We start from the raw sequence: 7,535 nt of genomic DNA, 5'->3' as shown, positions 1-7,535 counted from the left end.
CTCCAGCCCAGGCGACAGAGCGAGACTCCGTCTCAAAAAAAAAAAAAAAAAAATTAGCCGGGCGTGGTGGCAGACACCTGTAGTCCCAGCTACTTGGGAAGCTGAGGCAGGAGAATGGCGTGAACCCAGGAGGCGGAGCTTGCAGGCTTGATGTGAGTCGAGATCGCGTCACTGCACTCCAGCCTGGGCAACAGAGTGAGACTCTATCTCAAAAAAAAAAAAAGACATACCCAAGACTGGGTAATTTATAAAGGAAAGAGGTTTAATCGACTCACAGTTCCACATAGCTGGGGAAGTCTCACAATCATGGCAGAAGGCAAAGGAGAAGCAAAGTCACGCCTTACATGGCAGCAGGCAAGAGGGTGTGTGCAGGGGAACTCTTCTTTATAAAAGCATCAGATCTTGTGAGACTGTCACAAGAACAGCAAGGAAAAGACCTGCCCCCATGACTCAGTTACCTGGGTCCCTCCCATAACATGACACATGGGAATTATGGGAGCTACAATTCAAGAAGAGATTTAGGTGGGGACACAGCCAAACCACTTCAGCCTCCAAAAGTGCTGGGATTACAGGCATGATTACAGGATTAAGGCCTGGCCTTATCACCTCTTTAGTGATAAAAGGCTATAGGAAGAAGATACATTAATCTTGAATGTTTATGGGCCAGACACCATAGCACAGATATAAAACAAAAATTGTGTACTTAAAGGAAATATGAGAAGGACTATATGAGAAACTAAAACACTTATCTTAGAATTTTATCCGGAAGACAAAATAGAGTATAATAAATTATTTTAAGTATGGTGTCAAAGTAGATAATTTATAGATTTATCTACACACTTCTATCTGTAATATATTCTGCCCACGGAAAATTAAAAGGCCCAGATTTTCTTCTGTGTACACAAGGCCCCTCCTTTTTTTTTTTTTTTTTTTTTTTTTTAGACGGAGTCTCGCTCTGCCGCCCAGGCTGGAGTGCAGTGGCCGGATCTCAGCTCACTGCAAGCTCCGCCTCCCAGGTTCACGCCATTCTCCTGTCTCAGCCTCCCGCGTGGCTGGGACTACAGGCGCCTGCCACCTCGCCCGGCTCGTTTTTTGTATTTTTTAGTAGAGACGAGGTTTCACAGTGTTGGCCAGGATGGTCTCGATCTCCTGACCTCGTGATCCGCCCGTCTCGGACTCCCAAAGTGCTGGGATTACAGGCTTGAGCGCCCGGCCAAGGCCCCTCCTTTATTAGATCTGTAAATCATTGAGTTCCCTTGGTCCTGGGTCCTGTTCCCTCTCTGTAACTCAATTGTTCCTGTTTAGTTTAAGTGCTGCTGAGTCTCGTGGACTTAAATGTCTTTATTGTGGTGCCCTAATTCTTTTCTGGGCTTCAGGCTGGCAAATGTAACTGCCTGTGTAACATTCCCACTTGGAAATTGAGTCCAGCCTTAACATGTCTTGATTTCCCTCCTCCTTCTTGTTCACTCTGGGAAAAGATAGAAACTTTCCCAAGTTCTTGAATCTAGAAAAAGAGATGTCATTATTGAGCCTTCACTCCCAATTCTATCGCATAACTGATTATACTTCCAGTGTAGAGAATGAATCTGCCCACTTCTCTCCATTTTGCTGTCCCTTGAGTCCAGGCCTTTGGTGATAGCCACTTCTTCTCCTTATTGCACCTTTACTCCCCCCAGTGGATTCTCCAGCCTGCCAACATCTACATAAGCCCAGCAATGCCTTCTCTCTCTCTGAGATAGAATCTCAACTTGTATGGGACTTTCTCTAGCTGTGGCCCTTGCCTTTCTCTATGCTCAGGTCATGGGATGTGCCAGGGTCTTCCCAATCTCTGGGGTGAGGTTTCCAGTCTGCCTCAGCCTCTGCCTGTGCATTGGAGTGCCTCCCCTCCCTTAACCTCATCCTGTGGCCATAGCACTATCTTCTTTCCTTGATCCAATGCTGACTGCACTTCATTATTCTTGCCTGTTTGCTCATGTGGCCTCCCTGCTACCTGGGAAAAGGCCCCACAGGCTGGGGTTGTGCCCTTGCTGGGTCTGGGTCCCACTTACATCCCTGGCCTGGAGCCTGGCACTTGGAGCGAGCCCAGAGTTCATCATTGTTGATGGTGACACTGCTGCTTTTCCTCTCTTATTGCATTGGGACAGCTCAAGGAGCAGTTCTTCCCTTTGCGTGTGTACCTGTGTGCAGCATTCTGGGAGCTGCCTGGCAATTCTGCTTTTGAATATTTAACCTAAACATACACATGCAGAAAGGCAGGCATGTGTGAAAGCAAGAGTGGCCATTATAGGGCTGAGGTGAGGGTGAAATTTGGAAAAGTCGTAAATCCTCAAACCTTAAACTCTGAGGGTCTACGATGTGCTCAGTACAGAGGGGGTGTGGGTGTCTGGCTTAGGAGCCTCCCATTGTTGTCACTTCTCCTCCTCTGTCTCTGGTTCTCCTACCTCCCTCATTGTAGGGATCATTGTGGTGACACCAGGCTTACCCCCAACAGTCTCCCCATCTAAAGATCTTCAGTGTGGGTCTCTTCTTTCCATGTAGGGTCACGTATTCACAGGTTGCAGGGATTAGGATGTGGCCATCATTCAACTCACTACAGTCACGGTTAAAAAAAAAAAAAATTGCAAAGCCCTGATCAGCATGCAAAGGGACAGGCAGAACAGGGAGGTGACACAGGACGCAGGTTTGGTGGTGTCAGGGTGAGTTTCTTCTCCTTGTGCAGGGGAGGCAGAGTGTTCATTTGCTGTTACTCTGTCCTGACTGACTGGCCTCTGAGTTTTTCTTCGTGTTCAGGAAGAGAAGGTGGTGAAAATGAACAGGGCTGGGCGCTCTGCGGCTGCAGGTTTTCTTCACGCCTGCTGGTGTGTGAGGTTGGCCTCAGGCTGAAGAGTCCTGTGCCTGACACAGCCTTGCCCGCAAGGTTCTTCCTCCCTGTAAAGCAGTTTCTCAGCTCAGCACAGTCAGCATTTGGGGCCAGATTATCCTCTAGGGCTGCCCCATGAGCTGAAGAATGTTTTACGCCTTCCTGGCCTCTGCCCACCAGACGGCAGCCAGTAGCTGTCCCCTTCTGCACCTCCTCCCGGCTCCACTCCCACCAAACTCCCGAAACTGTCTTCAAACGTGGCCAAATGTTCCCTGAAGGCAAAACTGCCCCCAGTTGAGGACCACTCCTGTGAAGAAATGGCCCACCTTTCTCGAAATTCCTGAAGGCCTGTTTCTTATTAAGTAAGCCTGGCGTTCACTGTGTGCGGGTCCTTGAGACCATTCACAGGTTGACCAGAAGGACTCACAGAACTCTGAAAAGCTCTTATATTCACAGTTACAGTTTAGTACATTGAAAGGATACAGATTAAAATTACAAGGCCAGGCATGGTGGCTCATGCCTATAATCCCAGCACTTTGGGAGGCCGGGGTGGGCAGATCGCCCAAGGTCAGGAGTTCGAGACCAGCCTGGCCAACATGGTGAAACCCTGTCTTTACTAAAAATAGAAAAACTAGCCAGGTGTGGTGGCGTGCACTTGGGAGGCTGAGAAAGGAGAATCGCTTGAACCCAGGAGATTGAGGTTGCAGGGACCCAAGATCGCGCCACTGCACTCCAGCCTGGGCGACAGAGCAAGACTCCCTCTCAAAAAAAAAAAAAAAAAAATTACAGTGGGCAAAGGCACATAAGCTGGAGTCCAGGAGAGACCAGCACCAGCGTTCAGCTCATTCAGCTCTCAGTGAAGTTGCGTAGACAGTGCTTAATTCTCCAATGACCATGTGGACCAGGAAGCTCACCCAAGCCTTGGTGGCTAGGATTTTTATTGAGGGATCTGTTATGTAGGCATGGAACCCATATAAATTACTTTGTCTACTCAGGCCCTCCAGAGATCCCCCCAATATACCATGGCCCAGTGCCCCTGGCAGGCAAAGACATTTTATCAGGCAGGATAGCCCAAGGGCTCTGAGGTTACTCCCCAGCAGCCAGTCAAGGATCAGACCTTTCTTTTTCTTTTTTGAGACAGAGTCTCACTCTGTCACCCAGGCTGGAGTGCAGTGACTAGATCTCTGCTCACTACAAGCTCTGCCTCCTGGATTCACTCCATTCTCCTGCCTCAGCTTCCCTTGTCACTGAGACTACAGGCACCTGCCACCACGCCCGGCTAATTATGTTTTTAGGAGAGATGGGGTTTCCTCGTGTTAGCCAGGATGGTGTCGATCTCCTGACCTCGTGATCTGCCCACCTTGGCCTCCCAAAGTGCTGGGATTACAGGCGTGAGCCACCGTGCACAGCACAGACCTTTCTTAAGAAAGTGCAGGGTGTCGGCCAGGCATGGTAGTTCACGCCTGTAATCCCAGCACTTTGGGAGGCCAAGCTGGGTGGATCACTTGAGGTCAGGAGTTTGAGACCAGCCTGGTCAACATCCTGAAACCCCACCTCTACTTAAAAAATACAAACATTAGCTGGGCATTGTGATGCGTGCCTGTAATCCCAGCTACTCAGGAAGCTGAGGCAGGAGAATCATGTGAACCTGGGAGATGGAGGTTGAAGTGAGCTGAGATCGTGCCACCGCACTCCAGCCTGAGCGACAGAGTGAAACTCTGTCTCAAAAAAAAAAAGAAAAGTGCAGGGTGTGGACAACCCAGGCTTGCTAAACCAGCCCTGCACACTCCCTGTAATGTGTGTGTGATGTGGCAGTGTGACCATTTCAGCATCATGGAATGATGGGTTTAGCATTTACCTTTTTGGGGTAGGGGTCATTTTTTTCTTTATCTCCTTCTCTTTCTCCTTCTCCTCTTTCTCTTTTCCTTTCTTTTTGTTGTTTGAACAGGGTCTCACTCTGTCACTGAGGCTGGAGTGTGGTGGCACGATCACTACTCACTGCAACCTCAACCTCCCGGGCTCAAGCAGTCATCCTGCCTCAGCCTCACAAGAACCTGGGACCACACACATGCACCACCACGCCCAGCCAATTAAAAAAAATATATATGTATATATATTTGTAGAGATAGGGTCTCCCTGTGTTGCCCAGGCAATTCTCGAACTCCTGGGCTCAAACGATGCTCCCGCCTTGGCCTCCCAAAGTGTTGGGATTACAGGTGTGAGCCACTGTGCCTGGCCCACTTTGTTCTTTTGAGTAAGTTTAATGTTGGGAGTCAGATAAATGTGTACATACACCAACTCTAAGTCTTGCAAGTTGAACATTTTGTCATAGCTTATATTATACTTTAAACCTTTTTTGGTAGGGTGTGAATGCCTCTTCCCCAAACTTGTCATCTAATAGCAATTCTAATCATTCACATTCCATTTCTTTTCTTTTTGTTTTTTTGAGACGGAGTCTCGCTCTGTCACCCGGGCTGGAGTGCTGTGGCATAATCTCAGCTCACTGCAAGCTCCACCTCCCGGGTTCATGCCATTCTCCTGCCTCAGCCTTCTGAGTACCTGGGACTACAGGCGCCCGCCACCACGCCGGCTAATTTTTTTGTATTTTTTAGTAGAGATGGGGTTTCGCCATGTTAGCCAGGATGGTCTCGATCTCCTGACCTCGTCATCTGCCTGCCCCGGCCTCTCAAAGTGCTGAGATTACAGGCGTGAGCCACCGCACCCTGCCTACATTCCATTTCTTTTGTGTGTGTTGATGCCTTGTCTGTCCTTCCCTGGCACTGAGGTCGCATGCAGTTCTTTGCATTGCATTGTCTTTGTCTTCTGTTTCAGCACTGAATTTGCTGTTCACTTCTAGCTCTCTCTTTCCACTTGTTCTTGGAGGACTTGAGTGCTTGGTTAGCCTGAAGAATGTTATGTGTCTGTTCGGAAGAGAGATTAGGACCTGCCACGAAGGTCATGCCTAGAGGGGAGAGTATCCCTGCAGAATTCAGTGTAGGAAAGGAGGCCTCAGGCACCAGGAGTGTTTGAGAGCAGGAGAGTTCTCTGAAGAGATTGCCTGGGAAATGAGAGCATCACTGGGGTGACATACCAGCAGCTGCGAGTGTTGAGGCTTCTGTGAGGTGGCCCATGCTTAGGCTCTGTGTTCCTGGCCAGAGCGGGGACCAGCACCCCAACATCTGCAGGAGATGATGCTGGTGGAAGAAATTTCCCAAGCTTTTGAAAGGAAAGGTGAAAACTGCCAAAAAAATATGGCACAGAGAAAGCGAGATTTCCGCAATGCATGGCTTGATACCTGATATTCCAGGGAAAAATTTTTTTTTTTCTGAGAATATGGGGCAAGAAAAATGCCAGCGTTCAAACCGGAAGAATGATAACTGTTCGGCGTCTGCAATGGCTGCCTTTATCTGCTCTGCTAGCCCAAATGGGAGTTGTTTCGCTTTTTTTTTTTTTTTTTTCCGAGTAGATGGGATTACAGGCACAGGCCACCATGCCCAGCTAATTTTTGTATTTTTAGTAGAGATAGGGTTTCACCATCTTGGCCAGGCTGGTCTTGAACTCCTGACCTTGTATCTGCCCACCTCAGCCTCCCAGCGTGCTGGGATTACAAGTGTGAGCCACTGTGCCCGGCTGGCTAATGGGTTTTTTGTTTTTTGTTTTTTTTTTTGAGACAACGTCTGGCTCTATCGCCCAGGCTGGAGTGCAGTGGCATGATCTCGGCTCACTGCAACCTCCGCCTCCTGGGTTCACACCATTCTCCTACCTTAGCCTCCCGAGTAGCTGGGACTACAGGCACCCGCCACCATGCCCGGCTAATTTTTTGTATTTTTAGTAGAAACGGGGTTTCACCATGTTCGCCAGGATGGTCTCCATCTCCTGACCGTGTAATCCGCCCGCCTCGGCCTCCCAAAGTGCTGGGATTACAGGTGTGAGCCACCGCACCCGTCCTGGCTAATGTTTTTATAGAGAGGAGGTCTCACTTTGTTGCCTAGGCTGGTCTTGAGCTCTCGGACTCAAGCAGTCCGCCTGCTTCAGCCTTCCAAAGTGTTGGGATTCCTGGCATGAGCCACCACGCTGGCCTTTGGGGTCAGAGTTCAAGGCTCTTCATGAACTAGAAAGCATTGTACAAATGAAAGCACCATCAGATCGAGCGAGCGTAGTCATATGAGCAAAGGCAGAGATACCGGAGGCGTTTCTGGAATGTTCAGTGGTCTCGAGTAACCTGTTGGAGCCTGCAGAGGGTGTGCTTCAGTGCTGATGTGGTGATGGGAGTCAGATGTGTGGAAGGGTTTGGTGCCACTCAGGAGGGTTTTTGCCAAACTCTCAGTAGGACAGTGATGTGACTGCTGCAAGGGGATTAGACAAGCAGAAGATATGAAGGGTTTGGTGACTGAGTTCAGGAGAGAGGGTGACAGTCGTGCCCTGGCAGTAGGCAGCATCCTGGCACTTTCAGCTGAGACCAAGGGAGGGCATCCCTGGACAACACCCCCTCCCAGAGCCGAGGGAAGTTCCCTGCGCCGCCCTGCTGGGGAGTGTCACATCCTCCTTGTCCCCACGCCCCATTGTCATCATTTCTGAAAACAGCTTATGCTACATTGTGATATGCTAAATGTACAATTACTTAGTCACCTGGCCTCCATCTCCCTTCCTTAGTCATGAAATGATAGGGAAAATG

At 49.3% G+C, this 7,535-nt stretch overlaps 1 protein-coding gene across 5 annotated transcripts in view; it reads left to right on the top strand.

The window, feature by feature from the left end:
- The window catches only part of LOC108514419 (zinc finger protein 8), a 70,428-nt gene that overhangs the window by 4,726 nt on the left and 58,167 nt on the right, over positions 1–7,535 (top strand). The gene's annotated exons all lie outside the window — the stretch shown is intronic.

Source organism: Rhinopithecus bieti, unplaced genomic scaffold (genome assembly GCF_001698545.2).
Source record: "Rhinopithecus bieti isolate Rb0 unplaced genomic scaffold, ASM169854v2 scaffold_32008, whole genome shotgun sequence".
Lineage (NCBI taxonomy): Eukaryota > Metazoa > Chordata > Mammalia > Primates > Cercopithecidae > Rhinopithecus > Rhinopithecus bieti.
Note: the sequence above shows the minus strand (reverse complement) of the source record. Positions and strands in the feature narration are given on the sequence as shown.